This window comes from Palaemon carinicauda, chromosome 37 (assembly GCF_036898095.1).
Source record: "Palaemon carinicauda isolate YSFRI2023 chromosome 37, ASM3689809v2, whole genome shotgun sequence".
Taxonomy (NCBI): domain Eukaryota; kingdom Metazoa; phylum Arthropoda; class Malacostraca; order Decapoda; family Palaemonidae; genus Palaemon; species Palaemon carinicauda.
This window is the reverse complement of record NC_090761.1, coordinates 60171912-60185582: the sequence shown is the minus strand read 5'-3', so window position 1 is coordinate 60185582 and position 13671 is coordinate 60171912. Positions and strand designations below refer to the sequence as shown.

The following is a 13671-nucleotide window of genomic DNA, read 5'->3' as shown; positions in this document are numbered from 1 at the left end:
AAGGACGCTGTAAATGACCTGTAGACTACAATATTCCTGTGAAGGCACACTGCAAGCAGTAACCCCCTAAGGGTTGTAGGTAATAAGATATGCTTTATCCCACCATGGATAATCTAATCGAGCCAGCCCTGCTGAGGTCCTGCGTAGGTATTCAAGAGATTCCGCCTCGTCTGGACAGTCATCAGGAGGAGATGAGTCGACGTAGGATGGTGCTCGACTCTGCTTCTCAGGATGGGAAGGGACAATCCTATTCCTTGCTCGTGGGCCGTGGCATCAGCCTCGTAGGATTTCTGGGGATTTGCAAAGAGAGAATAGGATTATGCTTTTAAATCACCTAACCTTTATGTGATTAAGTAATAATTATTCCAGGTATTTATTTATGTAATCATCTAGGCATCAAAAGGTATTTTAATTAACAGTTTCTTTGCACATACGAGTCAATGTATGGTGTTAATAGGTCATGTAAACAAAACCGGTTTTAGTCATCACCAACACTAATAATTAATAATTGGTCATATCTTGTATATTCAAACAAATTGAGTTGGTATAAAGATGTTGAGAAAAAGGAAAGCAAAATCTATTGTAATTAATGAAATGACAGAGGTTTTGTTACTAACTTTATAGCAGGTGTGATTTGCGGAACAATTCAGACTATAGAAATTTCGAATTATGATATTATTAGTGTGATCTTTATGTGTAATTGCCTCTTTTGGAGGAAATTTCAATGTGCAGGAATACAATATTCTTCTATAGTAATTATTCTTAAAATAATTTATTTAGTAAATGGACCTATGCAATGGTTTTGCTCGAGGAGATGGGAACTAGTTGCGAAGCGACTATAGGAGCTTCGTTAATTGAAGTAAATATACTAAAATTAAACAGAATTTGGTAATTGGAGATTAATTTCATTGCTTTAGAAATACGCAACATCAAGTTATACATAGGGTAGCCCAGACCTTGGGGTAGCAGTTAACTATAAGGAAGTTTAATACGTTTATTTTCCAATGAAGATCTGAAGGAGCAATGAAAATAAGACTAAATTTTCAAATATAATACTTTAAAGTTTTCAGACGCTGTAATAAATGTGTTTTTTAAAAGAGTTAATCGTGGGTTTTCTGCTCATGAAGAAATCTGGTTCACAGAGTTGCAATAATCTTCAAAGTTTTTCTCACCTGGAAGGATTTATTGATATGTTTTGATAGGAAATCCAACTAGACTAAAGTGAACAAAATTATAAGTGATATGCTCTCCATACTTAGCTTCAGAACTTACAAGTGCGAGTAAATCATCAAGACGCCCACACATCTGCGGGGTGGGCGTGGGAGGAGGCCTGAGGGCGTTGAGGTAGGCCAAGGCGCTGGACCGTCGGCCGCAGTCTTCTTGTAATCCCACGACGTGTCCTGTGCAGGATGGAGGACAAAAAGCGCTAGATTAACTCTTAGTTTGAGAACTGAATCCTACTATTTCCGAATACTTAAGGCATTTTATTGCTAATGCAATACTAATGAAGCTATTCATCTATTCGTAGGCAGTAGGTTGGCTAGGGCACCAGCCACCCGTTGAGATACTACCGCTAGAGAGTTATGGGGGTCCTTTGACTGCCCAGTCAGTACTTCATTGGATCCTTCTCTCTGGTTATGGTTCACTTTCTCTTTGCCTACACATACACTGAATAGTCTGACCTATTCATTACAGATTCTCCTCTGTCGTCATACACCTGACAACACTGAGATTACCAAACAATTCCTCTTCACCCAAGGGGTTAACAACTGCACTATAATTGTTCAGTGGCTACTTTCCTCTTGGTAAGGGTAGAAGAGACTCTTTAGCTATGGTAAGCAGCTCTCCTAGGAGAAGGACACTCCAAAATGAAACCATTGTTCTCTAGTCTTGGGTAGTGCCATAGACTCTGTACCATGGTCTTCCACTGTCTTGGGTTAGAGTTCTCTTGCTTGAGGGTACACTCGGGCACACTATGCTATCTAATTTCTCTTCTTATTGTTTTGTTAAATTTTGTATAGTTTATGCGGGAAATATTTATCTTAATGTTGTTAGTGTTCTTAAAATATCTTATTTTTCCTTGTTTCCTTTCCCCACTGGGCTATTTTCTCTGTTGGGGCACTTGGGCTTATAATATCCTGCTTTTCCAACTAGGGTTGTAGATTAGCAAGTAATAATAATAATAATAATAATAATAATAATAATAATAATAATAATAATAATAATAAGTGTACAAAAGTTCATCAGTCACAGGTTTAAATTGATTTCTTTTCATATGGTATTTCGATTACAGACTTTCCAGCTATGCATTATTTGCACATGTAATGTTATAAATTACTGATAATTTACAAACTGTTTATATATTATCTCAACAACAACAACAACAACAACAACAAAAACATTCGTTTCTAGTCCACTGCAGGGTAAGGGCCTCAGGCAAGTGAATTCATGTTAGGGGTTTGGCCAGTTTTAATCAATACGCTGGCCAGTGCTGATTGATGATGGTGGGAGACTATTGCCTGATCTCTCACAGCAAACCAACCTAGTATGGGTGGCCCTGACTATAATACATCTTTGCTGATCACGGCAATACACAAACCTTTTCATCACGTTAAGGTAGCCTCACTCAGAAAGGGTGTGTATCACCTCAGGTCCCACTAAATCTATAGGAATAATTCATTCTGATATAAAAAAAAGTAACTTAAAAAAATGATAATTTGGCCTAATTTACTTCTCATTTCCGCCAATCTTGTTTTCAAAGGTAAAACTGACGTTGGTGTCGACATTGATCCGAGAGGCAAATAACTGGTTCCTGGAGAGTAGCGTGCAAGATCATGGTTACGTGTTCAGCTTTAAAATTAACTTCAACTGATAACTCGACCATCAATGGAAAAATACCTCTTCATCCTAGACTTTCATGCGCATGAAATTTTCTTTGATAAATCACTGGAGCTACCAAAAAAAAAAAAAAAAAAAAAATAAATAAATAAAAAGAAAGAAAGAAAGAAAAAAGACAGATTCATAATGTTCATATAGATTATCACGAATAAACATAAAATTAAGAGCATTTATAAATTAATTTGTATCTCGAACAATTCTAATAATAACAAAATAAAGGATTTATAGTGCCATTACCATCATATAGTTAGAATCTTACTCATAGAATTCAACGACTTTTCGCTTCATAAGTCAGTAGTGTTGATGTCAGGGTAATTGTCAGCATCTAAGCCTTGTGCAGATACACGATTGTCTGTTTATAATACTGTATATCTTGTATTTTTTTCTTTCTTTTTTGATACCGCTGATAAGCTTCCAGAACAAGGGAACAAGTCGAGAAAGTGGAGGAAAAAATAATACTAATTTAGGGATTCAATGATCAATGTCTGTTAGGTAGACTCGAAAATAAAGGAACCAGGATTATTGTTATATTTTCAAGTTATAAAAGTTAAAAGTCAAAAGCTCCTGTATATCAAGCTGATAATTTCTTAAACATTCAAAGCTAGCAGTCACGCAACAGAAAGTCATTATACAAATATTAAAAAAACCGAATTACCCTCGTTATAAAAACAGCACTGCAGGTCAACCATTAAAGGCACTGAGCATAAGTGCACCCTTAATTAAGAAAGGGAACTCGACCCCTAGAACTGACATCCATTGTGAATAGGTCACAACTTGCGCCAGGCAATTAAGTGGTCACAGTCCCTATACGTGGTCTAGGGGTAACAAACAAAGACACACAATATAGCGCATAGCATAATTAACCTACAGAAGCGAGACAGAGACACCCTTTTATGCAGAAAGTAAATTTTTTTCCGCCCCATTATTCTGTCCAGTCATTTCCAACCGAAGTCAAATCGTTCCTGTGAAGGATCGCTGTAAGAATTTGCTAAAAAAAAAAACCGCACTAAAATTGGTATCATCAAGGAAAATAAGATATTCTCATAGGAGTCAATAATAGTAGTTTGAAACACGCAATTCTACAAATAAGTCATACGTTCATTTTCGGAGCTATTTTTCGATTCAACATTCAGATAGTCACGCAGTGCATGATTCTACTCCCTACCCCTCCCCCTATCTCTCTCTCTCTCTCTCTCTCTCTCTCTCTCTCTCTCTCTCTCTCTCATTGGAAAAACTCCATAATAAACCACCTCTAATGTAATTCTTCATTTCTTATTTTTATAGATAAATTACTAAATTAGCTGTCAGGTGCATTAAAGTAGACGTAACATGTCACAAGAGTACAGTATACACTAATTTGATAAAAACATTTTAAAATTAAATCTTCGTGAATTATGGTAATATTCTCTCTCTCTCTCTCTCTCTCTCTCTCTCTCTCTCTCTCTCTCTCTCTCTCAGAATAATTTTCCATGTTCAATTTCCATAAAGTGATTTCTCTATCAACAAATTTGTTTCTGCGAGTTTAGGTTTGTTTAGAAAATAAGTGAAATAAACTGCAGAGAGAGAGAGAGAGAGAGAGAGAGAGAGAGAGAGAGAGAGACGAGTGTTATTATGCTCTTATTCTCCGTTACTGCTAGAGAGGTTGAATAAATTTTCTTTCATCTCTATGTGATAATTCCCATCTGTTTTGGCATCAATTTTCTCATTGCTCTTCCTCTTGTTTCTTAAAAAAAAAAGATATAGTTTGTATATGAAAGATTTAATTCAATGTTGTTACCGTTCTTAGAATATTTCATTTTAATTGTTATTTGCTTCTTTTGTAGTTTATTTATTTCCTTATTTCCTTTCCTCACTGCTAGATGTAAAGCAAAAATGGGAATGCTATTCAGACACTTTAAAACAAGAAAAGCTTAACACATGATTATGCTTTATAAAACTTATGTACGTAGTACACTCGAGAACTGCAATGTGATATGGTACCCACACTACCAAAAGGATATTGCACAAATAGAGTGTACAAAAGTCCTTTACTGCTAGAATAGAAGAAGTTAAGGACCTTGACTACTGGGAAAGAATGCAATTTTTAAAATTTTACAGTCTAGAAAGGAGAAGAGAACGCTACATGATAATACAAGCATGGAAACAAATCGAAGGAATTACTGAAAACATCATGGAGCTAAAAACATCAGAAAGAGCAAGCCGAGGTAGATTAATAGTGCCCAAAACTATACCAGGAAAACTAGGAAGGCGCACAGGACATTAATCCACTACGCACCAGCATCGATAATGCAGCGACTATTTAATGCGCTGCTAGCTCATCTAAGAAACATATCAGGAGTGAGAGTAGATGTGTTTAAGAATAAGCTCGATAAATACCTAAGATGCATCCCAGACCATCCAAGACTGGAAGATGCAAAATACACCGGAAGATGCATTAGCAACTCTCTGGTGGATATACGAGGTGCCTCACACTGAGGGACCTGGGGGAACCCAAACATAGAATAAGGTAATAAGGTAAGGTAAGGCTATTTTACCTGTTGAAGCCCTTGGGGTTATAGCATCCTGCTTTTCCAACTAGAGTTGTAGCTTAGCAAGTGATGATAATAATAATGATAATAATAATAACAATAATAATAATAATAATAATAATGATGATGATGATGATGATGATGATGATGATGACGACGACAACAACAACAACAAAATACTACAGGAATTACTGATAATCTGAAATTCTATGTATCTGAAGGAAGATTACACTAAAGCTGCTTCGCACCAGAAAGCAACGCTAATTTAGGTTAGCATTAACGAAAGGGATTGAACTTTTAAGGGGAAAAAATTGATATTTCTTACACAAAGTAGAATTCTAAAGATCAAAACTTGCTCTTGGTTTAATGATAAACAATATTTTGCTACGTTCAATTCACGCAGGTATTTTACGGACGAATTTCTTTGTTTTTTTTAGTTTTTTTTTCCATTTAAACTCCATGCAAATACTTGTTGTTTCAGAAAATTATTATTCTTTATTATAGTAATATTCTAAATCTGATATTCATTATAAATTTCTTATAATTGTTGAGAAAATAAATAAATGCATAATATTTACAATATTTTAAAAAGTTATATGTGGATAACAAATGCAATACATTTCTCTCTCTCTCTCTCTCTCTCTCTCTCTCTCTCTCTCTCTCTCTCTACTACTACTACTACTACTACTACTACAAAAATTAGGACTGACCATAATCAAACAAATCTGTGAACGAAAATTCCTTCAATATCCTCATCCTACATCAAGATTATTCTAGAACAAATAAATAAATTGATATCAAAACTCCTATATCTTTCGGATACTTCGCAAATGTCATGGAGATCAACAGAAGTGTAAAATCTCGAAAAGAAATCCCTTAGTTTAACCTTTTCGAACAAATCGTTCCAATTTGTGCGTTCCTACGAACCTGTATATGAGCACGCAACGGGGCTTGGCCATTCAAGAGCTTTTAGGGTATAAGTAAACTTGCGTGTAGAGATACGTGGTGCATGTTGACACCACGAACATGGCTAGGGTACGATAGTATTCCTTGATATAATTCCTCTAATCAGGATTATTTTTTTTTTCACTGAAAAATGTCACCATAACTCAAGGAATCTTGAAGTTATAAAATCCGTATATTGTATAGGCAAGGTTAACTTCATTAAGTAATCGCTCTTGAAAATAAAGAAAGAAGAGAGTAAAAGAAATGATAACATGCTATTGGATCAAATCATATTTTAACGGGCTCACAACGCAAGAGCCCGTATTCCAAATAAAGTAGGGCCAATTATACCGAAATCAGATTTACTTAAAGCAAGTCACCTGTTCATGTTGATTTACTTAAATTCTTTCTGAATGTCAATAAAGTTGTAGAGAAAATAATCAGTTTGAGTAAAATAAGAATGACTAAAAACTAAGAGGGAAATATGATGTCTGGTTTCACCAAATGAGTGCCAATAAGAGAGTTTCTAAGATAAGCTTGATGACATTGACGTAAATTTCGTACCTGAAATGTGAAAATTATCTTACCTGCGTAACCCGGTAAATGAGACATGTCGATGGGTTTATGTTATATCCTCTCCTTCCGTCTTCTTAAGTCTATTTATCTTCGACTTCTCCTCTTTTGTATTTAGTAAGCGTTTATTTCACACTCCTCTCGCTTGAGACATGGCTTGACCTTTGGATAAGAAATAGAAATTGGATTAGTTAGAACTTCTGGGTATATTCTATATCTGGATATTTCAAAATAAAGCACTGTGTCTGAGAGAGAGAGAGAGAGAGAGAGAGAGAGAGAGAGAGAGAGAGAGCATTACCAAAATAAGAAATGAAGAATTACTTTAGAGGTGGTTAATTATGGAGTCTTTCCAATAAAGAGAGAGAGAGAGAGAGAGAGAGAGAGAGAGAGAGAGAGAGGGTTAAAAATAAAATTTCATTAGGGGGGATTTATTTATGGAGTTTTAGTAGAGAGAGAGAGAGAGAGAGAGAGAGAGAGAGAGAGAGAGACTGCACATTATTTCCCTATGCATTCTCCTCCCTCATAATCCAATTACGTGTCCATAAATTCCTTCTTCTTCTTCTTCTTCTTCTTCCCTCGTTATCATCTTTGCCACAATTTCTCCCGTGATTAAACACGACTCACTTTTCCAGGAAATTGAGGCCATTCATAAACCATGACTAATTAACTTCATCGTGGCTTGAGTGGATTAGTTTTCAAAGGGATCATTATTTTCAGTGAAAGAGACGACGGATAACTGTGTATAACGCAATTTTTTTTCATCTTTGATTATGAAATACACATTTACAATCTTACAATTTATGATATATATACATTTAATTTTTATATGCAAAATGAAAAATTATTTATTAAAATATACTATGATGTATATATGTTATAAATTGTAAGATTGTAAATGTGTATTTCACAATAAAAGATATAAAATGCATAATATGGCATAATACTGAGTCCGTTTCTGTAGCGAAATCAATACTCAGATGTTTTGCTCTAATTCCTGTATAATTCTCTTGAGCCAACAATATACGAGTAAAGTTACTGTGTCATTTTTATATAATTGTTACTTAAAATGTCTATGTTCTCGGAAAGTCTTATAGACGATTTAAAACAGAATCTAATTTATGGAAAAGAATCTGGGATCAGTATTCCATTGTTTAGATTTCGCACAACCGCCTGAAGTCGGAATTAAAATCCAGACTTTTCCCCTGACGTAAGATTCCTCCTCTAATTATCTGCAAGAATTTATTTTCCCCTTATTTATATCTGCCCTAATCCTTGCAACACAGTGGGTCTGCCCCTCTCTCGAGATCTGGGTTCAACCTGCATTTGCGTGTGTCGAGTCTTTTTTCTTCTTCTTTCATAATCCGTCTGAGTGTGTCTTGGGGGATATGAGTAACTACACGAATAAGCAAAATAACACGAACGAACTCGATAACTAGATTTTAAAGGTCTAAAGATAACTCATGAATGGCAGAAGCAAGGGACAATGCTCTTGAAACTGAACATATTGCATATGATCAGCACCCAAGAACCCTCTTCGGAAAAGCTAGGACCAAGGAGAGCCAGGAAATGGCTGCTGCTGACTCAATAGGCAATCTATAGGCTCCCTCAAATCCCCACTCTTAGCTCACAAGGATGGTGAGGTTGCAGACCACTACAAGAAACTATCTAAATTGAGCAGGTTTCGAACTCCAGTCCAGCACATCGCCAGGCTTAGACGTCTTCAATTGACCACCACAATTAGAACTTTTATGTAAATACGAATTACTGAGCGAATAGTGATAACGATTAAGCAAAATAAATCGATCAGCCAATTAACGCGAATGATTAACGTTCGAAAACTAATGAGCCAAATACAGGTATCATTAACCAAGACATTAATCAAAGAGGAATAATTAGAAAAATAACAATAAATCACTTGGGAACACTAATGACTGACCAGGATCATTGATTCAACTTAATTACTGGAATCATTATCACAGAACACGAATAAGCAAGAGCCCGAATTATCATCCAAGGGAAACGAATGGATAATCAAAGAGAAGGAACTGATAACAAAGGAAATGATTTAACCAAACAACACTAACTATTAACATCATAGTGCGAATTGCGAAATAAAGAACATAAGACTATTAACCATAGAACATGACTTAGCCAAAGAACTTTATTATCAATAAATTACATGAACATAGTAATGCTTTAGCCCTTTACTTTATCGTTGTTTATATCACCAATCAACGACTTTATTAAATCTGCCTTAACAACTGCAATGACTTTAATCTTAACAGGAAAGATATTTGGGGAAATTAAACCCAGCCAAATTTATTCAAATTTCAGAAACTTATTTCTTCTTGAAAATAATAGATATCAAATCCTGTATTATTTTATTCTTCATAACCAGATTATGACTGTTTGAGTCTCACCTGTGAAAGAAAGTAAGTTCCCCTGGTTAGAAGAAGTTCTTGCATTTTTTATAAGAAATTATCGTAACTGAAATATGCAGCAGACCTTAGGGGGTCTAGTGTGAGCGGCAATGATCTTCAATGAGGTTTGAGCTGCTCCGGAAATAAGGGCGTATGTGTGTGTGTGTGCGCGTGCGTGTTTTAAAAAATTCAGAAATTTTCTTTTCCCTATGTTAATTTAATATGCTTTGCAGATATAGATCTTGGAAAATATTAATTATTTCATTAATATTATTTATAGCAGTAGCAGTAGCAAGAATAACTCAGGTATAGTAACTCTTACTTTTTTTAATGAGAGTAAACTAAAGCCTTGAAAAACCCACTTCTCTTTCATCTCAATGTCCCTCCAATGTTTTTCTTCCATCGCAACTTCTTTTGATGGAACCTCACGCGAAAGGAAGATCATAAGGAAATCGTGGGCCCCGACGTCAAACGATGTCTAAGAGACGGAAACATTTTTATTGCAGGATACAAAAGGATACAATACAGAGCCCCTGACACACTTCTCGGGAAATACATAATAGAAGGAACAAAACCATACAGAAAAGGAAAAAAAAAATCTGACAGGTGCACACGCAAGGGTCTTTGACAAACGGTCACTATGCAAGACTGCAAAATAAATAGATGGTTGGATATGTAACTCGGTATTAATGTTTTAATAAGCTGAAAGAACAATTGGTTTATGGAAGGGTGACTTGACATCTGAAGGAATTTTAGAATTAGCTCAAAGAACTTTGGAAAGACTAATGATGGGAATAACACTAAAAGGCAGGAAAAGAACAACATGGATACGAGAGCAAACTAAAGTAAAGGATATTCTAACAACACGTAAGAAAAAAAAAAAGAAAATGGACATGGGCAGGACATATAATGAGAATGACAGATAATAGATGGACATTAAGAATATCAAAAAGGGTCTTTAGAGATTGCAAAAGAAGAAGGGGAAGGAAGAGAGGATGACTTTTGACGGGCCATGGAAATTTTCCTGTGTAGACTCAAAAAGAGCATAAACAGACACGAGTGGAAGGACATGTCTGAGGACTTTGTCCTACAGTGGACTAGTTACTGCTGATTATGATGATGGTAATACAACTCATTTTTCCCCCTGCATATTCGCGTACCAGATTAACTTTATTAATCCAATTCTATGAATGATTCCATAGTAACATTGACACCCAAAGGTAATTTCAGATTAGAGAAGGATGAATAATGAATAACCATCACGCCCTTTGCCCAGATAAAGCAATCTTGTTTACTGAACAAGTTCCCCTCGTCTGGTAATTATCTACTTTCACTGTTAATATGATTCAGAGTTTCCGTTTGTAAATTAAGTTTAATTGTAAAGCAGTTTTAGCTGTGGTATAGTTAACACGGAAGAGTCGTTCGATATAATAAGCTTAACTGAAATGTTGAAAAGGGATAAGAACCAGATAATGGGAAATGAAGAAAAATCAGATTAGGACCAATATGATGGTAAAGTGAATGGATGGAAGGGGAGAGGATAATGAAGTAAATTATAAGAGAATTGCTAAAATTGAAATGATTTTCACAAAAGTATATATCGATTCAAGTTATTTTTCGATTGAGATTACAAAGCTGTTTTTGGATAAAGTTTGTACGGACTTTGATTCGCTGAGCTTTTAGGTAGGACTATAAGATATTCTAAACGAAGTGAAAACACTTTTATCAGTGGAAATTTAAACAGGGAAAATTCTTTATTATTGATTCCTGTCAAAAGATTACCTTTAGTTATTATGACTGCAGTTCTTATAAAAGGAAGACTTATTGATTCAGAATGATTATGCATTTTACATTTATTATTATGATTATTCTAGAAGCTAATTAGATAAATTCTTAAATGGAAACTCTACCTGTTTTGACTCCAAGAGTGTCAACGCTATGAAGTCACTCGTCTCTAATGAGAGACGACGAAGGTGTAATCCACAACCGTCCTCACTCAACGATGGAGCCATACTAACATTTGCTGACCTGTTTACCAGTCTGGCCCAGTCAGGTAAACTCTTCTTCTTGGGTAGAGAAGGTTTGATAATACCCCTTAATTTTGTTAAGTTGTGCATCTATCATTTCAGGCAACTAAAGTTGCTTACAAACTAATGCCTTTCCGCTAATATCGAAATTAAATTTTAAATACACATACTGTAGGCACAAACAAACATGCGCATTTATGTGTATACGTATGCGTATATATATATATATATATATAATGTTTGCTAATATATATATATACATATATATATATATATATATAAATATATATATATATATATATATATACATATATATATATATATATATATATTTATATATATAAGCATGAATACATATGTACGTATACACAATATATATATATATATATATAAGCATGCATACATATATACATAAACACACACACACATATATATATATATATATATATGCATGTGCTTGCCTGTGCCTATGTGTGTATTCAAATTATATTTTGAGAGTTAAAAAAAGACATAAGTTTTTAAGCAACTTTAGTCGCCTGAGATAAATTCATTAGCGAAGCGGGATTTGAAATGTCGACATACTACTTATCAAATTCTATGCAGGAAGTTTGAAATATAATAATGAAAGTAATGACTAATTAAAGCCACAGACCTGAGTAAGAGCTTTTAACATAATTAAAAGGCTCAGGGGAAGGCAGCTTGCTCTATAATAATAATAATAATAATAATAATAATAATAATAATAATAATAATAATATGGATACTGAGAATAAACGACAACAGTGTCACTATTGGCAAATTTGGAATTGGCAGTTCTAACACCATAAGCTAAAACAGAAATAAAAAGTTATATAAATCCAATGAATTAAATCAGATCAAGAAATAAAGGCACAAATAATAATTCTCATTGAATTTACTTATTTCAAGATGGAATATTATCAAATACAAAATATTATCTACATCAACGTTCTCTGTGTATAAACTAACGCAGCTATCTAAGGGGAAAATATATGGTTTGAATATGTTTGAAAATAACCATTTATGAGTCTTCAGAGGAAATTTGGACAAGTGAACAAAACTGTATTTATGATTACCAAAGTGAATTGAATAAAGGTTTTTTACGGGTATGAATCGCCTTCCTCTGTTCCATAGATTTACTTCAGTGCCTAGTTTTCATCTTTGCTGGTTTTTAGCTTTAACCAAAACGCACAAATGCAAACACATCTCTCTCTCTCTCTCTCTCTCTCTCTCTCTCTCTCTCTCTCTCTCGCACTTTTTAGATATGGTTACGTGAAATAATGAGGTTTGAAGAACTTTCTATGTATCAAAGCCAACGTTGAAGACACTTTCGCCATATTCAAATCCCTTACTCAAACTAAAAATTTTCTTAACCTTCGAAACACTTTAAATAGCAACACTAACAAGTGAAAATGTTTCTGAAATTACACACACACACACACACACACACACACACATATATATATATGTATATATATATATATATATATATATGTATATGTATATATATACAAACTAACAAAATTGAAGTTTCATTTTGAAAAACAAAAGTAAATGTTTCATACTTCTCAGAATTATGAATAAGATTACGGAATCTATTGCATTATAAGCATTATCTCTCTCTCTCTCTCTCTCTCTCTCTCTCTCTCTCTCTCTCTCTCTCTGGAATTTTAGGGCCTATCATGCATTTACAAGATGCATAGAAGAAGATTAAACTCTTCTTTACATGGAGGGGAAAAATGGGGTTCGGGTTAAGGCATCATTACAGAAGTCACGTGATGTTCCACATGAGAGCAAAGACTCTAATCCCTAAATACATAAAACTTCTACTTTATCATTCAGTGCAATTTAGTTTCTCTTGTTTGTAAAAGGAATATAAAGAGAAGATATATATTTTTCATCAATGGAAACTTTATATTCTTTATACAGAATGTAATTGAAACTGACTACTTGGTGAAATTAACCTCTCTCCGCAAAGAAGCAATCATAATAACAAACAATTGAGTCTTGAAATAAAACGATGAAAACAGAGAAAAACAAACAAACAGACACACACACTATAAGGCAACTAGCATGAGAAGTGAGGGTGGGGGGGGGGGGGGTGAGGTTTAAGAGAGCAATATTCATTGCATGATAACTGCGATGCGTCTGTTCCTGCCGACCATTCGACCCCCTTACCAACCCAAGCTCCTCCCCTCCCCCGCTGTGCTTCTTACCTGTAGAAAAGCAAAAATCTGCCAGGCAGTGCGTGATTGCGGGCAC

At 34.7% G+C, this 13671-nt stretch overlaps 1 long non-coding RNA gene across 1 annotated transcript; it reads right to left on the bottom strand.

Annotated features, from left to right (window-relative positions):
- Positions 1-11365, bottom strand: LOC137629148 (uncharacterized). Its single transcript, XR_011041456.1, has 4 exons — positions 11275-11365; positions 6959-7106; positions 1273-1400; positions 1-290 (listed from the first exon to the last, which is right to left on the bottom strand). It is a non-coding gene; the product is annotated as an uncharacterized lncRNA (long non-coding RNA).
- Positions 11366-13671: the final 2306 nt, after the last annotated feature.